The 27475-nt window shown below is 37.6% G+C and overlaps 1 protein-coding gene across 9 annotated transcripts in view; it reads left to right on the top strand.

The window, feature by feature from the left end:
• fam110b (family with sequence similarity 110 member B) overlaps positions 1-27475 on the top strand; it is a 63317-nt gene that overhangs the window by 11628 nt on the left and 24214 nt on the right. For 4 of the 9 annotated variants that reach the window (XM_088919407.1, XM_088919411.1, XM_088919412.1 and 1 more), the window contains exon 1: positions 16794-16986. The exons of 2 other annotated variants lie outside the window; for them this stretch is intronic. The gene's annotated coding sequence lies outside the window, so the exon portion shown is untranslated. Of the gene's footprint in view, positions 1-10192; positions 10242-16793; positions 16987-25953; positions 26058-27475 lie in introns of those variants that run through there. 3 more of the 9 variants (XM_088919404.1, XM_088919413.1, XM_088919409.1) reach the window with 2 other exon arrangements.

Here is a 27475-nt window from a genome sequence, read left to right as displayed (position 1 = left end):
ACTGGCATAATCGGTATCAGGACTGCTACAATATTTACTGTTTTTCTCACCAAATAATGCCCATTTTATATCATAGGTTAAGAAAGTATCACTAAACAGAAGGCAGCCTGTTAAGGCAGTTGGTTTTCTAGAACTTGGTTTACAAAGGTGAGGTCTGCTAATTCATTTTGAATTTCTACTCATTTCCAGTGATGTCCTTTTTCTGTGAAATACACTACATGGATTGTCTGTGCATTAGGCTTAGGGTTCTTTGTTGACGTTGGCTAGATTTTTTTAATTCCCCAAAATTAGTGGAATGAATCAAGCCGCGTGCTTTTAGTAAAAAAAGTCATAATCCTGTTCTGTGCAATTAAATAGGAAAGTAAAGCCTGTTGAGATCGGGTAGTTGTTTTGTTATCTGACCAGAAGGTGGTCTTTGAGCTTTTTATCATTTTACGCTTTTTAGATTTTTATTCTGTTTTCTAAAAACATCCAGACCAGCAGGTGCTATTTCCTGCATGTCAGTATGATATATTTTTCCTGCAATTTATAGTGCCCAGAATTTCAGTGGAAAATATAGGATGAGTGTTCCCTATAACCTGCTCTCAGAAAACCGTCTGCTGGTGCTGAGTTCTTTTTTCCGAGGAAGAATTGATGTTGTTTCAGTTGCACATTTCTGCTCAGCAGCACATCATTTGGTGATGTTTCTTAAACCTCTGTTTGCTTTGGCTTTTTTTTGCTACAGCAGAAGCCTAGCCATGCATTTGCTTTTGACTGCAGAGGATAAATTTATGTTTTAAAATGTTTCCTATTTCACTTTGGTTGTTAGTTAAAGGGAAGATCCAGTGCAGAAGAAAAATTAAACTCACTGTAGCCAACTGCAGTTAAAAGAATTCGACCATCTGAGAAGTTTATATTTGGTATGCAGAGGCAACTTGGGTGGGGGGAGATGTTGAAAAGGACAGTGCAGACCTATGAACTTCCAAGAATGGCCTTAAACAGTGTTTCTCAAGCTGTTTTTAGTACCAGGAATCAGCTCTCTAAGGTGCTCTTCCTTGGAGAACTGCTTTGGATAAAATGTGGTCCATAGCAACAAGTAACGTTGCCGACATACTTTTATTAAGGTGACAGCAGAACATGGAGATGGTCCAGGGATATGTTTCTCAACCACTGGGAGACACATTTCTCGGTCATAAGCATCTGCATCCGTTTTTACTTGTAAAACTGCATTTCATGTAAAAATGAGATTCTGCTAAGACAGCTTCGGGGGCAAGAGTGGGAGGGATCTGACTCAGATCCTGACAGTCCTACATCTGCGTCGGTTTTCAGCCTCAGTGATCTGTGTAGCTGGGTTTGGCAGTTTCATTTCATAGCTCCGGGTTAAATGTCTATAATCAAACAGGCCGTGGAATTAATTAAGAGATTATTCACTTCTGATATATATGACACCCCGCAAATGACATTTAGAAGCTAGTTTGGACAGATGCAGTAAAACACATTTTAAATAACCAGGCACAACAGATTTTCAATTCTGTTTATTACACCCACCAAACCGTGACAGTAAAATGTTAAACTGTTTATCTAAAGCAGGGTGCCTCTTGACAGGGTAAGAATTTCTAGACGAAAACAGCAAGAGAACACATAGGTAAGATTTACATCAACCACCACTTTTCCTCATTTTTTATATAGCGTTGGGGTGGAAAGTCGGATTAAAAATGAAAATCAACAAAACCTAATTTGGCCAGGGGTGCCCAAACCTTTGCATAAAACGGTACCTTTATTACTGAATCCTGCTGTAATAAGTCTCCATTTTTGAAAAATCAATACAAGGGGGCCTTTTATATTCTAAAAACAAAAAAAAAACAACCAGATCCATGTAAATGTACCTAGGGCAGTGTTTGTTTGCATTTCTCATCGGTCAGCGAAGAGTTTTGCTGGTCACTTGCTTCCATTCAGCAGTGTTCATTGTTGCTTGTGTTGGCCAGTTATAAGAAGTGAATGAAAAAGCCCTGTAATGACTGGTATGTGGCCTTGTAGTGGAACTGATTAGCAAATGTAGCAAAAGTGCCAAGAAAATGTTTGAGTGTAATTAAAACTATTTTAAATGAAGCAATGAAAGTGAATCTACAGCTACAGAAACTGCTTTTAAGTTAACATAGGCAAAGTATAGCTAAATTGGGGAAAACAAGTTGTACATGTGGGCAAATGGCTTTAGTTATTGTTGTTTGGACATTTTAACTGATAATATACCCTTTTGATTGAATGACAATACAATTTATCAGTCAATATCCGGAAATGTGATTTCTGTGGTGTTCCAGTAGTTGGCTTTTAGCATCCCTGTTAATTATCTTGGTTTGAGATACTGCATTGAATCATGAACATAAATGAAACATAACAGTTTAATTTCTACTATTCCACCAGCCAGTTTCCACTGCCAAGGTCTAGTCTGTCCAGATCCCGACCCCCGTCCTTCCATTACCAGGCTCCACCACCGTGGGCTGAGCCGGCCCGGGATATTTGGTTGGCCAAGCTTCTCGTTGCTTGCCATTGAATGGATGTGTTCTGGTGTCCATAATCCTGGCAGAGTTCTCTGGGTTTTTAAGGGAACGATCATGGGCATCTAGTTTGGATCATTCTTTGTTTGGTTACTCACCTTTGACCAATTGGCCAGGGGCAACCACAAAACTCCTGACAGCCTAGCTCTAAGGCTCCATCGTCAGGAACTCGAGCACCTCCATCACGACAAGGGTAAAAGTGACGGAAATTAGGTTTTCCGTAGAGCTATAATAATAATAATAATTGCTTACACTTATATAGCGCTTTTCTGGACCCTTCACTCAAAGCGCTTTACAGGTAATGGGGTCTCCCCTCCACCACCACCACCAATGTGCAGCACCCACCTGGATGATGCGACGGCAGCCATAGTGCGCCAGAATGCTCCCCACACATCAGCTGTCAGTGGGGAGGAGAGCAGAGAGTAATGAAGCCAATTCATAGATGGGGATTATTAGGAGGCCATGATTGGTAAGGGCCAATGGGAAATTTGGCCAGGACGCCAGGGTTAAACCCCTACTCTTTTCGAGAAACGCCCTGGGATTTTTAATGACCACAGAGAGTCAGGACCTCGGTTTTACGTCTCATCCGAAGGACGGCACCTGTTTTACAGTATAGTGTCCCTATCGCTATACTGGGGCATTAGGACCCACGTGGACCACAGGGTGAGTGCCCCCTGCTGGCCCCACTAACACCTCTTCCAGCAGCAACCTTAGTTTTTCCCAGGAGGTCTCCCATCCAGGTACTGACCAGGCTCACACCTGCTTAGCTTCAGTGGGTTGCCAGTTGTGAGTTGCAGGGTGATATGGCTGCTGGGCTTTCTCTCCATGACGGAGTGAGGAGCTCGGCAAACGCAGGAGGTCCTTGAAGTAGAGTCACTTCTCCTCCTGGTCACGTGGAGGGGTGATTTTGCCTCCTGGGTGTCTCCTGCGTGTCTCCTGCTGGAGGTGAACCAGGCATGGCCAACTGGGAAGAGGCTCTGGGGCAGTCCCAGGGTATGCTGGAAAAATTATATCTCTTAGCATGGGAGCACCTGGGAGTCCCTCGGGGGGAGCCGGAGACTTGCTGGGCGAAGGGAAATGTGGTCTTCTCTTCTCCGCTCAGCCTGTTACCACCACAACCCTCACCAGGGGTAAGCAGTTAGGAAATGAGATGATTTAACTCTATTTAAATCATCTATTTAACTGTGTATGCTTAATTATGCACAGAAAACATTAGGCGCCTGCAGCAGTTTGGACTAAAACTGGTGATGAGCCATTTTTTTGTCGGATTTAATGGCCAGGAAAGACAATGTTTTCAGACGGGGAGTTTAACTGCCTGTGAAGGACAACTTTCTCAATGTCTACAGTATGCAGTGGCAGGGCAGCACATACAGTATCCTTGGCATAAAGTCATACTGCAAGATTTTCCAGAAACAGCTCATTGACACCAGAATTTTGCAGTGATGAAGCTGTTCCTAAGACTGAAAAGGTTTGGTTACTTGTGTGACACACCCAACATGCCTTCTATTAGTATGTCCCAACCTCGTGTCTTTCTCCAGGACAGAAAGAGTCAGGACAAGTTGTTGTCCTATCCACTCTTCACATTGCTGGGTAAGGGATCAGTTCTTGTTTCTTCCTTCCTTTTTTAAATCTGTGACTATCCGGAATGGAACTTTTCTTGCAAAAAGCTTTCTTGCAGGCATTTCAAAGTATGGCTTCTTTAGATATGAGTTATTTGAGTTATATACTATACAGTAGGAAGAAATACGTGAGCATCCCAATTTTGGGGAAAAAAAAAAAGATTTTTAGTGTCTTGGATACATTTATCTTAATTCATGTATCTGTTCAAATGAAACCATAAGCTTGTGGAAGGTAACAAAGAGACAGAAATATCTACAAGCAGCAGTCTTTGCATGTCTAAGTGCCTCAGTCCTTTTGCTCAGGGTTTTTGCATGTCAATGAGAGAACTGAGTATGAGGGGCTTTGATTTACAGATGGTTGCTACTAATTGAATCATAAGATTATTTAGACATTATGCAGAATGAAGGAGGCTTAAAAACTCGTTAGCTATGGCAGTGAATGTATTGACAGAAGAGATTAATAAGAAGCTGTGTTAAAAGAAGTGGGAACAGATGGCACACCCTAAAGTTTTCTATGTGAACAGTAGAAGGTTTCTGGTTGTAAACACATTTATTTTTCTAAAATTAATACGATTAAGGCATTGGACATATGTTTGCTAGCTGTATGATGACTAGAGATATTTTAATAAAAATGCCGCTACTATGTCTGAAGTCCTGAATCTAAATAATCCAAGTTATATGTGAGTCTCTTGACATACTGTAATACAGGGCATTCATAAATTAAGGACTAGAGCACTATGAAGTTTTAAGCATTGGAACATTGTAGAAATGTAGTTTTTGTCAAACAACTTATTTACATTTTCACTATTATTTAGCCACAACAAATGTAGAAAAGATTTCAACTTAAAGCCTAAACATTTTAAAGTTGTCTTAAGCCAAGAATCTTGCAAAGATAAAACATATTGAATGTTGAATGTTGTAAAGAAAGCTGCTGGCGTTAGAAAAACATTGGATGGAACACAGGAGTGAAAAACAAGCTCAAGTTGTTATGTAAGGCTTTTAAATTATAGCACACACTACTTTATAATATACTTTGTAGTTTACTGTATTTATAAATAAGGAGGTTAAGGTTAGTCTCATATATTTATTACTTAATGGTTGCACATCACTTGTTTGTTTAGGAACTAATGGAGCTGGATGAATGCTTGACCTCATTTTAGAAAAAAAAACCTACTAATTATCTTTCTCTGACTAACCAAGAAATATCGGTGTTGTCACCACAAAAGGATTAAGGAAAGTTTTCCCAAGGCAGTGAGATGAAAATGCAAGCACATCATAAGAAGGCCTTCTTTATATTTATAAAGGACTCTCTGTATAAACTCACCACAAAACCAAAAGTGATGACAACATCAAAAGCTGCCCAGTGACGTAATTGTGTGGTTATAATTTGGCACTGTAGTTAGTACAGGATGCACTTAAGTCTGCTTGGAATAAAATTGACCATTCAGGAGGGTGTGAATAGAAATACAGTATTTCTTTCAACAGACACCTGTTTTCTACTCTTCTTGAGCTATTATATGTATATTATTTTTACCAGAGGTTTTCTGGAAAGTATGGTTTGCCCAGAATTTCTCTTTTAATGTATGTTTCTGTCATTACTGCAAGTAGTTTAAAGTTAGCTTTGTATATCTTAGTCCCTATTTTGTGAAGTGTATAGGCTTTTATTTTTCATAGAATAGAGGTTTACCTACCCACATGTATTTATGTGAGGGGTCATACAGTGTTAGATGGTAAATTGTTTGGGGTGTTTACCTAAAAATTAATAGTAGTTGGCAGAACAACTTACTGTCTTTCGCTGAATTTCAACTTAAAGTTTACTGTGTGTTTTACCTAATTTATCTTCAATTTAAGACCTGAACCAGCCTCTGTTATGTTCTGCTGCAGAGATATAACAAAATGTTTAAGGGGTGAAAATTCCAGACAGAAATTGGCTCTGGGGGCCAAAATCAGAATAGGGTTAGAACATATCGTTATTGTCACTAAAGTGATCAAATATTAACACAGTTACAGATGTAATTACTTTAAAGTACTTTATAAAGATTTATTTTGTGAATTGCCAGAATATTTACTAACATGCCAAAATTAAAATTATCTTTTATAATCAGTAAAACTAAAATGATATTTGAGTTTAAATTCTGAAATGGATGTTTTTATCTACATTTTTTATGTAAATACAGCATTTGGAGTATTAAGAAAACTACTCTTTTCATATTGTAGCAAATTGATTTTTATATATGTGTAGTTACTAGCTAATTGCCCAAGAATCTTGTCCATCTCCATCTCTGATGCAGCACGGATCCCATAGCATGATGCTGCCACCACCATGCTTCATGGTAGGGATGGTATCCTCAGGATGATGTGTGGTATTACTCTTGCACCAAAAGTAGTTGTTACGTCCCAGTGTGTGGTCTGTGTGTTTTTGTTGTTATGTTCCACACTGCTGACCTTTGATTGTTCTCCCTTCCCCATTGGTCCTCCATTACACCACTGTTCCATATGACATCATCATCAATCAGCTTCCCAGCCAATCAGAGTGCATCTTATTCAGTATAAAACATGGGGGCTTTCAGAAGGAAGAGGCCTTTCGTTTGACTTTGGTCCTGCTTTTCTTTGGTTATTGCTTCGCTTCGCTTCGCTTCTGATTTTGCTTCGGCTTTTTTTGTTTGTTGTTTTGCTTTGTGTGTGTGTGTATTTTTGTATAGCTTCAGTTTTGTTGTTTTGTTGGTTTCTGTTCGTCTCTTTGTACTTTTGTTTCGGGTTTTCTTTTGTAGTCAGGTTAGCTTTCCCTCACTTCCTTAGCCAGCTCCATTTTTGTTTATTTTCTTTTCTTTGGCACCACTCTCCCTTACCCTGTGTGTTATTGTGTCTTACCAGTCACTTATTCAACTTAAAATTATCACTTTTTGCCCCAACATTTATCACGCTTCCTTGTCCCTCACCAGAACCCATCTGCATCCAAAAATTATCCTAAATGTTACACCCCTTTACCTCTAGACACGTGGGGGCGTAACAGTAGTGCTTAGCTTTGAGGTCAAAAGGGTCAGTTTTGTCACCATGTTTATACTATTCAATAGAACTTTGTTCTTCCACTGCTTGAGGCATGTTGTTAACTTTTTCCTTAGTGACTACCCGATTGAAAGAGCTACATTTTAGCATCCATTGTAATATTCCCTTTTCTTTTAGCCTTTAAAATAGCCTTTCTTACCAGTGCTTGCAATTCATTGTTCTCCTTTTCTTTACCGGGATCCTGTCGGTTTGTTCTAATTTTAAGCCCTTTCTTTTCCCTTACATTTTTCTGAATTCATGTTTTGAACCGTTTGAGATATCTTTTTTTAGCTTTTAAATGACTTGTGGAAAAGATCTGTTGAAACTCTTGCCATCCTTTCTCCACTGGTTTCATATCTTATCTCAATTCATTTCTCTTAAACTCTCTCATTCCTTTAATGTCTGCTTCCTTGAATTCCGAAACATTTGCTTTGGATTCGGCCTGTACAGTTATAAAATATACTTCAAAGCATACTGTATTGTGAACTCAAACATCATAAATTACATTATAATCCTAAAAAATGTTTTAATTATAATATTTCATTAATTGCTTACACTTACATAGCGCTTTTCTGGACATTCCTTTCAAAGCACTTTACAGGTAATGGGGACTCCCATCCACCACCTACTGTATGTGCAGCCCCCACCTGAATGATGCAACTGCAGCCATAGTGCGCCAGAACGCTCACCACACCTCAGCTATCAGTGGGGAGGAGAACAGAGTGATGAAGCCAATTCATAAACGGGGATTATTAGTAGGCCGTGATTGGTAAAGGCCAATGGGAAATTTGACCAGGGCACCAGGGTTACACCCCTACTCTTTTTGAGAAACACCCTTGGATTTTTAATGACCACAGAGAGTCAGGACCTCGGTTTTATGTCTCATCTGAAGGATGGTGCCTTTTTACAGTATAGTGTCCCCGTCACTATACTGGGGCATTAGAACCAACACAGACCTCAGGGGGAGTGCCCCCTGCTGGTCCCACTAACACCTCTTCCAGCAGCAACCTTAGTTTTTCCCAGGAGTTTCCCCTCTAGGTACTTGCCAGACTCACACCTGCTGAGCTTCAGTGGGCTACCAGTTGTTAGTTGCAGGGTGATATGGGTTCTGGCTAAAACTGGGATGTTTTCAAACTTGCATGTTTAATTTTGATGAAGGAGCTCAAAAAAGGAAAAATGGCATGTGTCATTTCTAGATTCTAGCAATGGATCATTCTGTGACAAAGTAGCCTAATCAACTAGCCTACCCAACCGTCTCAGATTTACATGCACCTGGGTTGGGGGATAAAAATATTAACCCGTATTCTTAAAAGGTCAAGGGCTCAGACATTATAAGGAGGTGAGGTCCACGCAGAAAATCACTGGGACTGAGCTGCCCTCCATCGACCGGATATATCTTAATCGCTGCCACAACCGGGCTCGAGCTATACTTCGGGACCCAATTCACCCTGGCCATGATCTGTTTTCACCCCTGGGTTCTGGTAGGAGATATCGCAGTATTGGAACACTGACAAATAGTTTCAAAAACAGTTTCTTCCCCCAAGCAGTCCGCATCATAAACCGCTCAGATTAGCACCTGCACTGTTTGCACTATATCCTGTCTTGGCTGTATTATAATGTCTATTGTCTGAATTTATTGTCCATGTCTGTTTGTCGTTTGTGCATTTTTTTTCTTTCTCTAATGTTACTGAGTACAGCTGAACGAGTAAGCATTCCAATACATGTGTTGCATAAAAAATAAAATCTTGAATCTTGAGATTTTTGCTTATGGGTTCAAGCCTAGGTCATGTCATTAGCTGCCTGTGACCAGATTCCCCTACAGGCTTAATGCCGTGGAGGATCAGGTGGAATCAGGCAGCCATAGCTCTCGGGTATTGGCGAGTCTCTCTTCTAGGTTCTGCTGAACCTCCAAGTCTTAAGACAAGCGGCTCAAGGGTGTGCAGGTTGGATAGATTCTGCCTGTACTGTACATTCTCATTCTTCACCTGTGTGCGGTCAAAGGGTTTGCAGCCTCGTCTAGGAGATATTTTATTTGGAAAGTGAGGGTGTGCGAGGAATAACATCTGTCATTTTTATCCTTGAGTTCCTTTACACCCCCAATTAAACCCAACAGTTTCAAAACATCACCAAGAAGAGGTACAGTACAGAAGAGTATTAGCTCTGTCAGTGTAAAAAAAAAAAATCATGGGTAAAAGTTTTGATTTGTGTATAGAAAAAAAATGTTTTTCAGTTTAACTCTGTGCAGTTGTTAAATTAGTATTCCAATTTTTCATTGTTGTGAATCACGAAGACCTCCAGACTGGTGCCCCACTTCACTTACAAAGCACTGTCCCACAAGGTTAGTTTCTTTCTAGACCTCAGTAGCTTCTGGTATATGGAACATCACCACACAACACTAGCTGCAGCTCTGATGCATTTTCCCCTGATGAAAATTAATTTATCATAAATGTTTGTGCTGTTTTGGTACTGCATCATCCAAACATTACCACAGTACTGGCCTAGAAAAAAAAAAGTCAGGAGAAAAATAAGTAGACCGTTTTGGTTTTGAACATGGCTTTCCGTGATCATTGCAGTGAGACCGGGATGATACTATTACTGTAATCGTCTCGGAGAGCTGGCATGGAGCTGCAGAATTGACTGAGTTATTTCTTCACATGCAACCCTTACTTCCTGAGCAAATGCATTTGATGAGATTTAATTAAAAAGTGTTTTTGCCCCTGTTAAATATTGTTTTTGCCCCTGTTAACATTTTTAAAATAAAATCTTGATTTGGAAAATGTTATTGTTAATATGATGTCTTGCAGTGGTTAAAGCACCGTCACCCAGTATTAGAGTAATGGAGCCTGACATAAGGAACATCAGCTGTTCATCTGTGTATTGGTGACCGGGAGATGTGGGCATTCGAAAGGAATAGACTTGAATTTCTTTGGACATGCTGTGAGATGAAGGATTTGGACAATGTGTACAGTGGTTCTTTGCTTTTTGTTTCGACAGATCTGGAAATGTTATGTCAGAGTAGGTTCTTCTGGAGATACCAAAGGCAGTAAGTTCTTTTTTTTGGTTTCTTATTTTACATGAATTTGTTTGATAGAGTTGATGATGATAAGCCAGTTTGAATATACAAATTGTCTGCTTCTAGAGTAGTACTTGCTCTTCTTTTCCAGTACCAAAATATAAAGGAATAAATTTGTTCTTGGTTAGATTTATTTTTTAACTTAGTTTTAACTTTGTGCTTGTACTTTACCACGCATCAGCTCAGTTTAAAAAGCAGAATTATTTTTGGACCTGCGTATTAAAGCATTTTTGTCCTGTTTTTGGATTTCAGTTGGTTCATTGTAAGGACAGTTACAGATCATAAGTTATAATTGTAAAAGTGGAAACATGAAAAGTCAGATATTGATCAATAAATGGATAGTCATACAAAAAAGTCATACAAATTAATTTTAATAACAGGAGGAGGAGCAGCAAGCATTCTATTGCTGAAAAATATTTTACAGAAGGCAGGAAACTTGCACACATTACATTGTATCTTTACAATATATGATATTCAATTAAAGAAAACACTTTAAATTCAGTGTGCAATAACAAATTGTTCATAACTATTTTTATCTGGTTTAAAGTGCTTTTGTGAGTGCTTTCTTTTTTGCTGTTGTGTTTTCCAAATTCTTTCCAAATTTTCTATTTTCAGTAGTGTCTCTTGTATAAATAAAATATCATTGTGATTAAGAATGCTCTCAAGCCTTCATACGATTTTAAACAAGAAAAAAAAGAGTCAAACATGACAAATGGAATAATTCATGTCCTGCATTCCAAATCTGATTTTGACAGTCTGCAATTCTAAATATAGCTGAATATTTCACAGTAGCATGGAGGTTTAGGAGATATGTTTTTATCAGGAACCCAAAATACATTTTAGTATTCATGTCTGTATTTTTTTCGATCTGTTTTGACCTTTATTGGTCACACAACTGGTGTCAATTTTAAATCGCAACTTCAAAAAATCCAATTAGATTTTGGGTTTTCTTAAAACTCTGAATATTTGTTTTTGTTTATGCATTTTTGCATTGCATAAATTCAATCATTTATGCATTTTTAGTTTTTCCTGTATCTTTTTATAGGTTAACTGCTATTTTAGATGTCTAAAGAAATTATTTTAAACCTAATAGAATAACTAGCAAATTATTTAGATACATTCAGAAGCATACTATTTTATAACCAACACTCTGATCTGTTTTATTTATCCCTTGTTCTGTCAAAAGGATAAAATAGATTTTAAAAAAATATATAACTTTGTTTGAGTACCAAAACCTTACTACTTGATTGTGTTTCCTGGACAAATAAAGGATTTGTTCTGCAGTGTAATTGTTTTTTAGCAGAATGTATACTCATCTTTCTTCACTTCCTTTATTGTACTTTTGTATTGTATTTTATTGTTTATTGTAACTTATCGTAAACGTATGTAAGTGTTAGGTTATATACAAGTGTATATATGTGTTTGTGATCACTGAAATATGTTTCCCTTGCCTGACCACTGGCTTTTCTCAAGAATTTACATTTTAAGGATATCTACCTGTTTAGTTTTCAATTCCTTTTTAATAATGCTAATTTTCTCAAATACTCTTCAAAACCCTTAGTATATAATACGATTAAGAATCTTACAGTAAATTTACAGCAGACATGAGGCTACTCTGTGGGTCAAGTGATGTTCAGAATGGACAGTGCCACTGTTGCCAGTTCAGATTAATTAGTATTCCAGCTATTACAGTTATGTACTGCTATAAGAAGTGAGAAATGTCCAGTGTGCCCCTTTTTCAGAGTAGCAAAGGAATTTTCCCTCTGTTTGCCATTGGATTACTTTCTGTCTCCCTATTTATTGACCTTTTAGTTGGAATATCTGTGGTCTGTTTCCTTACTGAAATTATGGCTCACTGGCCTCATTGCTATCGGGTCCTGTGCCTGATTCCAAGCTGGATTATGCCTGGCTGGAATCGCTGTGAGTTCTTCCGAGTTCTCCATTGGATCCCACCTTGCTGAGATATCCAGGTTAGAGATGATTGGCTACTCAGAGTTTACTCCCTAATTTCCATTATCCAACCACACATTATCTCTCCAATTTCCCAGTGCTGTAAGAGCTTTGAGGTCCTGACTACTTGGTCATTAAAAATCCTATGGCACTTTTTGTAAGAATAAGAGTTTCTGCTATCTGAAGTCCACTCTGTTTTTGTACATCTGACCTACCTTAACTTCCCCATTAATTTGTGATCCCATTAATTTCCCATTAAAGTGATCTTTCATTTTTCTACCTGATCTTGTGTGTGGTGGGACAGAATGGCTGTATTTCAGTGATGGAGGAGAAGGGTTGTCTGCTAAATAAGAGTCTCCCTGTATATTTAGGGATGGAAATGTACAGTAGGCTTTAATCATTTTAATCGTGAAAGCCAGTGTTGGTCTTTCAGATGGTGAGTCCTTCTAGCAGCTATATTGACAACAACAAAATTGATTAATACAAAGAACAAAGTGAGAATATTACCTTGCAAGATCTTATTTTAATAAGTCTTACAAGTATGTTGCAAACATACTGTACATTACCAAAATAGTTAAGTATTACTGCTTTAAAATTGTTGTGAACTAAGAAACAATGTGACAATTAATAAATTAAGTGTTATTTTGCCCATCAAGCTATTTTTGTACATCTCAATCACATTTTTGGAACTCTAAATATCAGACAATTATCATTATATCTCAGTTTGTTTAAATCTGAATTTTCCATATGGCAGAATTTTGATGAGCTGATGAGTGTACTACCGTATTCAGATAACATAACATTCAATAACATACTAATACTAATAACAGGGGTGTTCACTCTCTATGAATGTGCAAATCTCTAGGAGCTCATGTGACAGTATAAAAATAATTTGAATAAACAGTTTAGTACTACTAATGTATACATTATACACTGAAAAACAGCTCAAACAGTTTTAAAGCTGAGAACAGGCTTCTTTCCACAGTGTTGTCAGAGTCTAAACAAGCTACTTTGCGTAGTTGTTGAAGCAGATACTTTAGCTTTTTTCATTAAATGGCTGAAGGACATTCTTGAATCAGTTAGCTTTTATCACTCAAATGAGCTCAATTGGCCAAATCACTTACTCTTGTCTGCAGACTTTGTCCATTTTCATAATTCCTTTAAATATGATGTAGAATCAGACACGGATACTCACGTTATGCCAAAGAAAATGGAATGCACAGTACACTATTAATTACTGTATTGAACGCACCACAAATGTAATCCACTGTACTCTAGTGTCCTGTACAGATGAGGTTTGCTAAAAGCTTTGTCACTGCAATGGCAAAATATTTTTACAGTAAATTGGAACAAGTAAAGTTTTGTTCTATGCTGACAAAAAAAGAAAAGAAACGCAACGTTTTGTTTGTGGAGCCTTCTTCGGGTGCCTTCTTCACACCTGAAGAAGGCTCCACAGCCGAAACCTTTTTTTCTTTGTTTTTCAGCATGGAATAAGCCTTTACTTGTTCCTTTGGAGCCTATGCATGCTGACGCAACTACCTACTTGAACTATGTTTTTACATTGCCTACTAGCTGAGATATTGAACTTGAAAACAGCTCTGCATGGGAGGCTTAAAAATGGCACAACTGGATCTTCCATCAAGACAATGAATCCAGGCACACATCACAAAGAAGTGGTTAAAATTGGCATTTTGCCTTCTCAGACCTGCTTACTTTGGTGTTCAATGTCCTCAACTGAGGGCAGGACATAATCCCAGACCGAAGGATATATAAGATCTAGAAATATTCTGTATGGGAAAGGCCTCAGTGCTGTTGTCCTTGCAAGGCAAGCTTGCACAAAGTACGGAGCACAGGGGATAACTGTGGCACTTAATTTTTTGAGAAATTTAATAATTTGAGAAAAGCGATTTTGGTTGTGAAAATGTTATCATAACAATCATTTTTATTCAAGATAATTGAATCGTTAATAAAGCACAATATATTACCCATGGTGGGGAAAATAACAGTGTAACTTCTTACCTGTGTTGTTAATTTTATGCTTAAGTTTTCTCATCTTTATCAAGGCTGCTAAGAATTTTGTTTAAAGGTGATTGTACAGTAGATGCAGCAAGACATCAGGATCCCACACTCCTTGGAAGTGGTTTTGTGCTAGGGTGTTGTAATGTGTTCACTACCCTTCGAGGCTCAAATGATTTTATGGCTAATTTGCGTCTTTGGATGATTATGCTCCTTAGTGAATCTGCGAATGAGGATAAATATGTGAACTCAACACAGCCGGCACCCCTGTCTGGGATCAAACCCAGCACCAAGAGCAGTGCGCTACCTACCACACCAGTGTGTAGACAGGCTTTTATCCCTTGCTCTCCATGAAAAAGACCAGGCACCAATAGATACTAGAATGTTCTAGTGTTTTTGTGTCTATGCACTGTGGACTTACTTTCTGTTTTTATAATGTAATAGAAAAAAAGTTTCCATGAAACACCTCGTCCTTCAAATAGTTTCAAGTACAATTCAAAAGTTGACTTTTTTACAATTCTCAGCTGCACAGGCTTTCCAAGGAAAGTTATATTTTAGGAAGCATACCGGTTGTTCCTTTTTTATTTGCTAAATTAAGGACTTGAATTTCATTATAAAACCTGCTGACTAAGACCTACAGAGGCATCAAGCTGCATTCCTAATGTACTTCTCTTACAGAGTGCCAGAAGTTGTGCTGTAATATAGGAAGTGATGAACACAATCCTGGTGAAAAATGATGTTTTGCGTATACAGTATCTACCATCTTAAAATACATGTACAGTTTGGCTGTTGCCTCCCTTAGAATGTAGGTTATAGAATATAAAATGCATGAAATTCATTCAAACCAGAGACCAGGTAATGCTGAGAAATCTATGCAGTTAACACTATTATCTGTTTGATGTCTCTTTAACATTGACAAAGTTATAAGAGCTGCATGACCTTCGCACTGTCATTCTGCACAGGGATGTGAGTATTTGGCATTTTAGCTCAAAACCTGCCCTTGACAAAGCCTGACTGCGATATTGAAGGACAGGCATTGCTATGTGGTAACATTTCTTTACCACAGTGTACTAATATGTAATTTTACAGTTGAGAAAAAGTTGTGTTTAAAAAGTCTAAAAATTTTCTATTTAAAATTATGAACATAAAACAGTTCTTACATTCAAGAAAGGTGCTAGTGCTGTATAACATTTTTAATAACTGCAGTGTTTGTAGTAGTTACAAGCATTCACCATCAGAACGGAATAATCCCGTAATTTTGGAAGCAATCATGGAAACTGAGGTTATTAATAGACATGTCCTGTCTGGTGCGCCATGTAGTGCACCTACTCTAAACGCCTCAAAGTACTGATCTGCCAAGAGTGGTTTCCTGACAGTTGATAATGGAATAGCATTTTGAATTCAATCTGCTAAAATTCCTGAGAAATAATCTATTTATAGATGTATATTTCATGTGATCACGGTAAAGACAAGCAGACCATTTGCTTAGTCTACATAAATATTTAAGAAATACCATCCTTGCTTCTTTACTTGTATGTAGCCAGCTGAGATGTCTTTCCAGGGAGATATTTTTTTACAGCAGGCCTCTTTTAGGGCACTGGACAGAAGTGAAGTGCAGCAGACATTTGCCTGTCTGTTGACAAGCAAAAAGTGCACTTTATGTACGGTATATGTGAAACGTTTTTTTTCCCATATCAAATACAGTAATTACATTCAGATGTACTACATGAGTGAAAGAATTCCACAAAAGCTTAGCTATCATAACTGAGTTTTTGCCTTTATCAACCACACTAAAAAGGTTTGCATCACTCCAGTGCAAATACAGTAGGTGTACCTGCGGTGTAGTCTGGTATTTTTTTTAACGTCTCACAATATTGTAACAGTCTATGAAGAGGTCATATATAGAAAGGAGGTTTATCTATTCTTTTTTTTTTATGTGACAAACATACAACTGTCTTAAAGCAATGAAGAATGTGTTGTTATTGAAAGCAAGGAAGGGAGCAAAATCTCTACAGTTGCATCAGTGAGAGAGAAAGAGAGACACTTTTGTGTTTCTGCAACTTCAAAATACATGCAGGCTTTGACGAGACTTTTTCCTTTCATTAATTTAAGATTTTTGTAGTGTCATGTTGATTTTGGTCATGTCGCTGGCTGAATCATAGTCTTTACCTTAGTGCGACTGCATTTTGTATCTCAACATACACAAGAAATGAGAAAGAAGCCCTCTTGTGTACTGCCTTCACTGAAGGCTGGATTGAATTAACTGCTTTTCCCCATGAACAGGGAAGGAGGAGTTATTAAAAGAATGTCTGGATCATGTTGTCTCTAAAGAATTTCATTTATTAAAATTTAATTTTGCTGATACCCTGTGCTGCCATTACAACCCCTCCTCCACGCTGTGCTGGCGAATGGCTGTAATTAGATTAGCAGCCAGCAGAGAAATGAATGGCAGCGTCTGGGCCACAACGAGCATGTGCAGAATACTGCAGGTGTCTGTCTTCCACATGGCGCTGACGTCAGTACTTGACAAGTTGGTGATCCACCACAGTAATCCTCAGCGCTGCATAGGAGACAACAGGGAAGCCAGTCTGTGGTACCTTTTGCTGGGGGGAAGCAGTGAGTCAGTGAAATTGTAGACTGTTCAGGCAGAAGGTGACAAGGGGGGGGGGGGGGACCGACTGCTTTGTTTGCACCAATACCTAAAGGTCAGCACGTCCAGCAGTGCCTGCGAAAGGAGAAGCAGTCCGTGGTAATTACTTTAAGGCCTTTTATCTGTTTCGATAAAATGCAGTGATGCACAAAATGAATCCTGTTGATTATGCCTATTAATTTGATTGTGCGGTGTGTGAAAAGCTGTAAATTATATTCAAGTTCCAGGGAAGCAGCAGCAGCAGAGAGCTCTGTGGCTGAGGAGCTTACTGCAGGAAAATGATGAGGTGGAATGTCTTGTTTATGATCCGCGGACCTTTATTCAAAAAGCTACTCAGAGCACAGAAACCAATCTTTAACACGTTGCTGCATGAGTATTGATTTCCTTTTACTTGGATGTTTTTTTTTTGTTAATAATTGTCACATGAGGAGGATAATTGTGAGGTAAATCTCCTTTTCTCCTTTATTTCTCGTCAGTATCATAATTGTGATACAATTCTGTATATATTTGTTCTTTAAATGGTCATTACATTAGTGTGGAACATGTCTAACATTATTGTGTGGTTGTGTTTTCGATGCATTTATTAATATGTACCCTACTGTGTTTTGGAAACCTCATGTTGAGTGTAGCCCAGAAGGGGCTATTGTTATTCAGTGTTTACAGCATTTTTTTTGTGGGTGGGTGGTTTATTTCTTTTCTTGAATTTCCTTTAAGAGGGCTCTTATATTTGGGCAATTTGGCATATCCTTTCCAAGACAATTGGTCATTGTTCCAAAAGATGGTATTTGGCCCTGTGCCTTGTTTATTGTAGGTACAGTTCAGTATTGTGGCTTCCAAAAGCTTTTTGTTCTGCAAGGATTACTTTCTTGGTTTAGTTTTTAGTTCTTTCAGATTAATTTGATGACTTTCAGATTAGGGCCTGTATTTAGACTTGCAAATGCTACAGAATTACAAATATGCATATATTTGGGCTTGAACTGTTCAAATACTGTATATCTGCTCAGTAGTTGCTGGGAAGCGTAAAGGAATATTGAGTATACCTGCATATTTAAGTTAAAGTGCATTATGTCATATGTATTTGTGCTCTGTTTCTGCATACTGTACTACCTTGTTGGATCAGTATCAAAACACCTAGTGTTTTTCATACCTGTATTTTTAGTTTTCCATTAAACCATCCTCTTTACTGTAGCTGTTATTTCAAATACTTCTTTCGGAGAGGACAGCTTTCATGATGTTAAGTTGAAAGAGATTCATGATGTTTGTAGCGAGTTAAAGGATTCAGAACTTCGTTGTCTTAAAATCGCCATAGATTGGTATTATTTAAATAGAGGCATTTGGTTTTGAATAAGCAGAAAGTAACACGGACCGGTAACTGCACTTAAATCAGGTGAATTTATTTGGAGCCCAAGCTGAGTCATAAGGAAAAAGAGAAAATTAATTGAACTAATGAAGGTAATTGCTACATTCTTGTATTAAATGTTTAAGACTGAAATTTGGTCCAGTTATGGTAGTGCTTTCTTATATTCTTATAATCTTAACATCCAGTTATTTTTTTATGAGACATAGTGTATCGAATTAATCTATTGGCATCAAGTGGAAACAGCCCATACAAATACAGCTTATTTATTAAATATTCATAATATGTTCATCTCAAGTTGAAATTGTCTACTGAATTTTAATAGACTTTTTTAAACAAATGTAAAATGTATTTTTTCCTCCTTTGGGCTATACTGTCCAGCAAAGCAAATAATACTGATTACATGGTGCATTTCTTTGGATGCTGAAGCAGAGCACCACTGCAGTTCTTAGTCAGCATATTCAGTTCACTGCTCTCCTTTTTCTCACTTGTAGAAATTATGCTGTATACATTGCTGTTTCATGAATGCTCTGAATGGCCAGTTTTCTGACTGTCTGGGAGTCTGATATGCTTTCATGGACAATTTAATGGAGCAGCTTTGATAATAAAAAGAAGACTAGTGTTTTCTATCATCGGCTTCTTCTGAGATATCAGACAACAGGAAAGAGCACTGTTTTGTTCTGTTTTGCAACTATCAGTTTAATCTTCATTACTATGGATTAAAAAGTTCAGGAAAAATTCAGTTTCATGACTGACCAACAGTGGTGCTGCAATAAATGTTTAAATGTTATGACCAGATAAGTTAACTCTCTGTATATACAGTATAGATTTTGTGGGGTTTCCAATGAAATAGAAGAAAAGATCCAAAATCTGCTGAGATTTTCATAACAATGTACCGCTTATACAGTACTAGTCAGTGGCTGTTGCCAAATAACAATGGCAGGTGTCCAACATTTTTTTTCCAGCTGTTCATTGAAGTTCTTCTTTCCTCATCTCATTATCGTTCTGTAACACCTCTGGTACACATCCGAGTCATAAAAAGGAATACCGACTACTGTTTTAGGAACTGTATTCAAAGAATACCTCCTAACAATCAAAGTGTCTACAGTAGATAACTGAAACAGACTTTCGCCATTAATTGCAAATGCTTAGTTGTGTGAAACCTACAGTTTAAATACACCCAAGTAGTGAACAAGGGCTTTTCACAGGATGTGGTTTTGTTTTCTCATTTATAGCTAATTTACTTTATTTTTTTCTACACTGCAGTTTGTCCTTTGCTTTTGTTCTTTGACTTCAACTTGTGCTGACACAGGTTTTGGCCAGCCATATTGACTCCTTCAAGTGACCACACACTAGCGGGACTCTTTAAACAGGACTGTAAATGCCTAATCTGTCTAATCAACACTGTTTACGCAGACAAATTTATAGCTGAATTCCGCTCAATAAAGGAAGTTTGTAGTTTTAGTTATGTCTGCTTCTTTTGATTATGTGGAGAAATAATCAATGAGTGCATATGGTTTGGAATTTTATTTATTATCATTTGTAATTTTAAAATCAGTCATCTCTCATGTTTCAGTGACAGCTTAATTTTGCATGTAGAATTTGTTTGAATTATACAGGTATCTCTTCCATAACTTTGTAAAAATAAATATGTTTTCTCTCATGGTATATCTAAGTCCTGTTCTTTCTGAGTATCCTGTAGAAGTAGTGACATTTATTTAACACTGTTTAGAGTAAGCTCATCATAAGCTAAGATTTAAGGATAGAAGATTCAAGAATTAAAAAAAAACTAAACTATTTTTCTAAGTGCACACTTTCAGAGATGACTTGGTGTCAACCTTAGTCAGCTTGAATCACTTAAAGATTACATAAATGGAAACTTAGTTACTTTAATGCATTTCTTTGTTTATTTGGGGTGCTTACATTATTATTGACCTGTAGAGATCAAGTGTTTGATAGTCATTGGACTTTGAACAGGTAGATTTTTGTGCCATAAACAAAGCAAAGAAATGGATCCTGAGGTAGTGTCTTAGTCTTTCATACAGATAAAATAATGGGTTGCATATAAATGGCTCAGAGAAAACCATCAAAGATTTATTATGACTTAATTATTCATACAGTATTTTGCAAACTTGGGAAAACAGGAACATCAGTTAAAAGTTATAAAAAGTATAAAGTGAGTTTTCCTGATTCAAGAGTCACTGTTGAATGTTGTTTTTTAATGTGGTCCTAATGATTTCTTGTGATGTTAATTAATCAGATTGAATTGTTAGGAGCATCATTTGATCATCTTTATCTCACCCAGTGTTTACTTGCCTCCTAGCTCCAGGACAGCTATGGAAAACAAAGCACATCATTCTAAACCATTTGAATAAGGCAAACCAGCTGGGAACTGTAAATGTTGCTAAACTTTGCTACTCCCCAGTCATAACAGTATTAACTACTTAAATTTAAAACACAGATGTTTTTTTATATAATTTTCTGCTAATGTTATATGCAGTTTATAGCATTATAGAATTATCTGATGTGGGAAATTGTCATTTTTAACAGTTGCACTATCACAAACTATATATCATAAAGGAACAAGTAATAGGTTTATTCCATGCTGAAAAAAAGAAGAAAGAGAACACAACGTTTCGGCCGTGGAGCCTTCTTCACCTGAAGAAGGCTCCACGGCCGAAACGTTGTGTTCTCTTTCTTCTTTTTTTCAGCATGGAATAAACCTATTACTTGTTCCTTTGCAGCCTACGCATGCTGACGCAGCTACCCACCTGAACTATATATCATAAACTATATTATCACAAACTATAACTTAAGCAGTGTCACAAACTATAGCCATCAGCCATATCACCCTGCAATTCACAGCTGGCAACCCAATGAAGCTCAGCAGGTGTGAGCCTGGTCAGTACCTGGATGGGAGACTTCCTGGGAAACACTAAGGTTGCTGCTGGAAGAGGTGTTAGTGGGGCCAGCAGGGGGCGCTCACCCTGCAGTCTTTTTGGGTCCCAATGCCTCAGTATAGTGATGGGGACACTATATTGTGAAAAGGTGCCTTCCTTCAGATTAGACATAAAACCGTGGTCCTGACTCTCTGTGGTCATTAAAATCCCAGGGTGTTTCTTAAAATGAGCAGGGGTGTTACCCTGGTGTCCTGGCCAAATTTTCCCATTGGCCTTTACCAGTCATGGCCTCCTAATCATCCCCATCTATGAATTGGTTTCATCACTCTGTTCTCCTCCCCACTGATAGCTGATGTGTGGTGGGCATTCTGGCACTATGGCTGCCATCACATCATCCAGGTGGAGGCTGCTGGTATGGTGGAGGGGAGTCCCCATTACCTGTAAAGCGCTTTGAGTGGAGTGTCCAGAAAAGCGCTATATAAGTATAAGCAATTATTATTATAATTAGTTTTATATTTTATTTATCATATTACTAGATGTACAGTGCTTAGCTGATTAATAATGGTCTTAATCATTTTAATAACTGATAGGTAGTATGGCATTATTGTTTTTAACACTTGAGAAATGCATGTTATTTTTATGCTTAATTTCTAAAGGCTTTATGGGAAATAACAGAAGACTCTGATAAATATTTTTCTTCCCTGAATAAATAAAACTTTCATCCAACATAACACAATTTGCTGCATTGCTGAAGTCTTTTGTAAAAAAAGTCAATTGAATAAATTATGCTTGGAGCTCCATTTTATCTGTCACAGATTCATGAGGAATTAGATATGAGCAACAGACTGAAATATGAATGTGGGCCTCACTGGACAACTGCTGTTTGCTGTTTAACAAACCTTTGGGATTCCCATTTCAGGACCTGAGCCTTTCAGAATTTTTTTTCCAGAAAAGCTGAGAAATACACAGCAAAAATAGGCCAAACCAGAGTAAACAATATATTACTGCCCAGTACCTATTGGGGTGCTATTACAACCATTTTCACTTCAGTTATAGTCATAAAATATGTGTGTATTGTACGTATACTGTATGTAACTGCTGTTAAAAATAGGATTTAAAAAATCCTTTTAAATTGCAGAACACACAATGGAGAGCTGTAAATTTTACCCAGTGTGGGGGAAAAAAAGAGAGGCTCCACACCTTTAAAATGTTATAAAGACAATTACAATCAAATCGCACAATACAACCACAATGAGGTTTTTCCTCACCTCCTTGTATCCTTCAACCTGCACTGACCAGTCTGTGAGGTTTGTTTATAAGTACTGGACTTTCATCCTGTCCAGGGTGTATACCACCTTGAGCCTGTGTTTGCCAGGATAGCCTTCGTCTAGCTGCAACCCTGATTTGGATGAAGGAGTTAGAAAATGGATAGATGGAATTAAGAGCCGAGCTGGAATGACAACCTGCAGATACGCTGTCAGTAAAACTAGTCAGTAAAACAGTAAAAGATTCTAAGTCAGTAAAACTTGCTATCACTGCATTTTTGTTTACCTGTTGGCTTCTCTTTTGACATCAAAAGAATCAAACCATGCATCTAAATTTGATATGATGTATTTCCTTTCAGTCCAGTTCCAAAGTGATACTTTGCAAACTTTCCAGGCCAGTATAAAATTGGGTGTCTTTATTTGTATCAAAGTTTTCAAGTCACACCCTTTAAAGTCAAGTCACACCCTTTTTTCAAAAGTAACACGTTTTGTGACTTAACAGCTTGAAATCAAGACATGTTAAATTAGAATTTTATTTGGACCTTTTTGTACATTGTAACACGACCCCCAAGTGCAAAACAAATGGTCAGACATGAAAAGTACAATGAAAACCTGGAAAAATGGGTTGGATACACATATATGCCCAAAGGTTAGGACCTGGTGGAAGCAACTTTTGCTTGAATTACAGTCAGAATTCTGTTTGGATAAGTCTCTACCAACTCAGTATCTTAGTATCTACCACTTGGCAAGGTTTGCCCTTTCCTACCATTGGAGCTCAGTCAAATTGTGGGGGAACAGTTGATAGCCTGCAAACGCCATGTCATTCCACAGAATTTGCAGTTGGATTGAGGTCAGGTCTGACTTGGCCACTTGAGGATGTTTACATTTTTGTTCTTTTAGCAACTCCATTGCTGCTCTGGATCCTTATACTGAAAAGTGTACTTCTGACCTATTGTAGTTTCAGCTTTCGTGTAGAAGGCAGCAGGATTCCCTTAAGGGTTTTTGTTTTGGTCTTTGATCCATTCATTTCCCATTCTGTCCTGACAAGTGTCCCAGTCCTGGCTACTGAGAAACATCCCAGTGACTTGATGCTGACACTTCCATCCTTCACAGTAAAGATGATATTCTTTGGATAACAGGCTATGTTGGGTGCGTGCCGAACCCAATACTTGCAAAAAGTTTCATTTTAGTTTGGTCAGGCCACCAAACATTTTGTCACGTGTTTGCAGTGTCACTTTAATGCTTTGTTGCCATTTTATTCAGTAATGGCTTCTTTCTTGTCCAGTTGCTATACAGGCCAGATCTGTGGAATGCTTGGGATATTGTTGTCACATGCACACTGACCAGTCTTGGCCATTGTCTTTTAAAGTTGTCATTGGCTTTTTGGTAGCCTGTCCAATCAGCCTCCTTTTTGCTTGGTCATCCAGTTTAGATGGACAGCCTAATCTAGACACGGTCTTGGTAGTGCCATATACCCTCCAGTTATTAATAATCATCTTGACTTAGCTCCAATGGATACTGTATGTAAGGCTTTTGAAATCTCTATATCCGTCTCCTGCTCTGTACCTTTTCACAACTTTATGCTGGAGGATTTTTGATAGCTCCAATGATTTAATTTGAGATGTACTACCTAGCAGAGGAGATCTATAGGAACAGCTGATTTTAATCTGAAATCATTAGAATCACTACATTTGAACACAGGTGGAAGCTGATTGGGTTGTGGTATGATTTGGAAGGCAACTGGTTACACCAGAGCCGGTTTACAATAGCTGTTACCAAGGAGTGTTTACACTTATCCAACCAATTTTTCTAGTTTTTCATTTGTAATTATATTTCGGACTTTTGGAGCTTTGTTTTTCACCTGGAGGTTGTGTTACAATGTGTAAATAAATGTATAATCTGATTTAATGGGTCTTAAGTTCAAGCAGTTAGGCCACACATTCTGCAGCTTTGGAGTGTACTGTGTGCTTTCCATAGGTAGTCTATATAGAATGCACTCTGCGCAGCATGATGGAAATAAGTTTCACGCAGTCATCTCAGTTGAAGGGCAGGTGAAAGTGATGTCTGCAGTGAGGTAACATGTTCACATGAAACCCATGTGGAAGCAAACAGCTGCTGACATTTGAGTCGAGCCAGCTGCACTTTCTTATTCTAAAAAAGCACTTCACAAGGTTTTCACAAGGTTCTTAAAAATGACCAGTCTAAACAATGTAAGGGGTGAGGGTTTGGTGTGCTAATATACACAATATGTATACTAAACCCAATAATATATTGCAGTGTTCATCGGTCCTTTTTTTACTAGCAATAAAGAAATGCCTTTGCATCCTGTTTGCTAATTTATCAAAATTATTAATTTCTTCTAGTGAAGAAATACATTAGCTATTTTAGAATACAGGAGTATGTACAAGGTTCACCCATAAAGAAATGTCCCATTTTATGTTGAAGAAGAGTGAATTTTTCGCAGTTTTTAATCTAATCCTTAAATGAAACTTTAGCTGGGCAGAGAATTAGCATGTTTATTGGTTAAATGCACACTTTCTAAGTTAGATCTTATACTGTATGCTTCTACACTAAACTCTACCTACTTTTGTATTAAGAAACATTTACAGCAACTAGCATTATATTAATGTCAGTGAGATGAAATGGTGCAGTTAATTGTCTGTCCAATAACAATCAAGCAATAGTCGGAATTAAATCCCTGTATTAAAAATAATAATGACTTAGTTATATAATGTGTATGTTATTAGTGTGATGCACCTTATTTTGTAAATTTCAATTTAAGGCTTAGTTTAAAAGTGCGTCACAAGAGGTTTCTAAAGAATGTTTGAACTTTTACGGTGTTCTGTTTTAATTTGTGGTTAATGTAAGCGCTTGTCAGGGAAAATAAACTTATCAGCACTGAAATCTGCGGGCTCTGATCCACACATGGGGCTTAGCACAGTGTGGGCAACCACAGTGGAGACTCCTTAATGGTGAGAGCTTTGGGGGAGGGGATTGGGATACCACCCTCAACACAGTCCAATGGGAAACAAAAGCCTGGCAGGAAAAATGGAGCTGTTTATTTATCGTGATTGCAGTTGCTGTGTGGGAATATCAGCAGGAAAGAAAATGGGAACAGACAGTGTGGTAGACAGGAGACCTATAAAAGAAGTGATGCCCCTGGGCCGAATATCCCTTCAGTATTGCAGTCCCGCAGATTGCCTGCCTTATTAATGTGTTCCATCCCTCAGGCTTTGCCATGCGCTCTAGAAACCGTGATTGTGCTGGCCCTCGTTTTTCATGGCCACTTAAAGAAGCTCAGACAAAGGCTTCCTCTATGGTGTTACTTGAGTGTGGTTATACTGTATGAATCTTTTAAGTCACATTGTGTAGGCACTTGTAATCAAGGCTACTGTTTAGGCTGGATTCTTTTTTTTATATGCCAGGAAACTTGTGAACAAAGTTGACTAACCTACAAAAACAGATTTACTGTGGTTACTGTGGGAACAGGGCTTCGGGACACTTGAAAACCTAACCTGATACACCTGATTTTTTTTCTTCCCAGTTTTCCGTCTTAAAGACTGGACAGTAGATGCTCCAGAGATTCTGTTGCAGATCTCCTACAACTTCATGATGATTGACGAAATAGACTCTAAACTATACCTGGAGGTGCATACACTGTATATTCTTCTGTATGTGAATGATGAAAAAGACTTAAGATAGATAAAATTGTATGCTGAATATAGAAATGGAAAAAAATAATTAAAAATAACATTAACTTGTTTTTTTATTCATTTATTTGAAATTATTGGACTGCGAGAGTGACCTTTGTCAGTTTAAAGATTTTTTGTTTTCAGCGTTTTTGGAAGATGCATGAAATTAAAACCCATTTGCACATGCAAAAGAGAACCATGCCTGGTTCTTGTCTCATCCTTTTACAGACATTTTATAGCATGCTAAATTTAGCAGGACATTTCATATAGTTCTGAAGAGCCGGTGTGTTCTTTTTGTTGTTAAAAATGGCATCTGATAATGACATTTTGAAGACGCACTCGGTACCTTGCTCAGCTAAGTTACTTTTTATACTGACTGCTTGTGGAGCAAATGATCTGTTTTTTCTGAGGTGAATATCTGATTGTTTGAGTCAGGCTAGATACTGTAGTTTAGCCTAGGTTAGCACGAAATTTAAAGTTAGAGCAAATCATCAAAAAATCAAATGTTGTGCAGAAGGTCAATGAATGATTAATTATTAGAATGCAGCAATCTCTGTGAAACTAGATTTCACCCCATACTGTATACTGAATTAGCAAAAGTCAGTCACCAATGGAAATGTCTCACTTAGATCCCTCACCATTATGTTTTAATTCTCAGACTTTATCAAACAATGATATTATTGTACATTGTTTTGCTTTATTTTTAATTGATATCTAATTGTTATGTAGGGTTTTGGGGAAATCACTTAGTTGATCACTTCGTATGATTTATTAGACTTTACGTCTTTATTCAGTTGTATTCTCTATTATTGCCGCTTTTGTGAATCTCGCCTTCAGCATTTCATTGTTTTACAGAAGGGAGGGGAATTTCCAAGGTACCATGTGTAAACTCAGAATAATCGTCATATGGGCAATTGGGATCAGCAAGTGGTTGAACTGCATCTCTTAATGAAAAGAGAAACAATTCTAAAATACCCAATATAATTTTTAAAGCACATGTGGCTGAAGCTGCGATTTACATTTTTATACTAGGTTTTTTTTTAGCGCGAAAAAAGATCTCGCAAACCAAGTCGAAGCGCTCTTTTTCCATACACAACACGAAGACTATTGACACTTCAAGCTGACATTTGAAAATTCACTTTCTCTATGGTCTGTTAACTGTGCATTAATAAATGGTCTGTAACCGAATAGTAGGAATCTCCTTATGATTAATTGGATGTTTACTTACAAATTGAAAATTGTTCTTCTACGAAGACGTCATTCATAATTGAGTGTTTATATCTTGTTTTAAAGGGATTTGTAAATCAGTTTTATCCCAGAAACATTTTTGTTCTGTCGTGTTTTTTTTAAACCCCTTGTTTTCAGTGCCATCAG

Source organism: Atractosteus spatula, chromosome 6, assembly GCF_055471065.1.
Source record: "Atractosteus spatula isolate fAtrSpa1 chromosome 6, fAtrSpa1.hap1, whole genome shotgun sequence".
NCBI classification, from domain to species: Eukaryota; Metazoa; Chordata; class Actinopteri; order Semionotiformes; family Lepisosteidae; genus Atractosteus; species Atractosteus spatula.
This window is presented reverse-complemented; position numbering and strand designations above follow the sequence as displayed.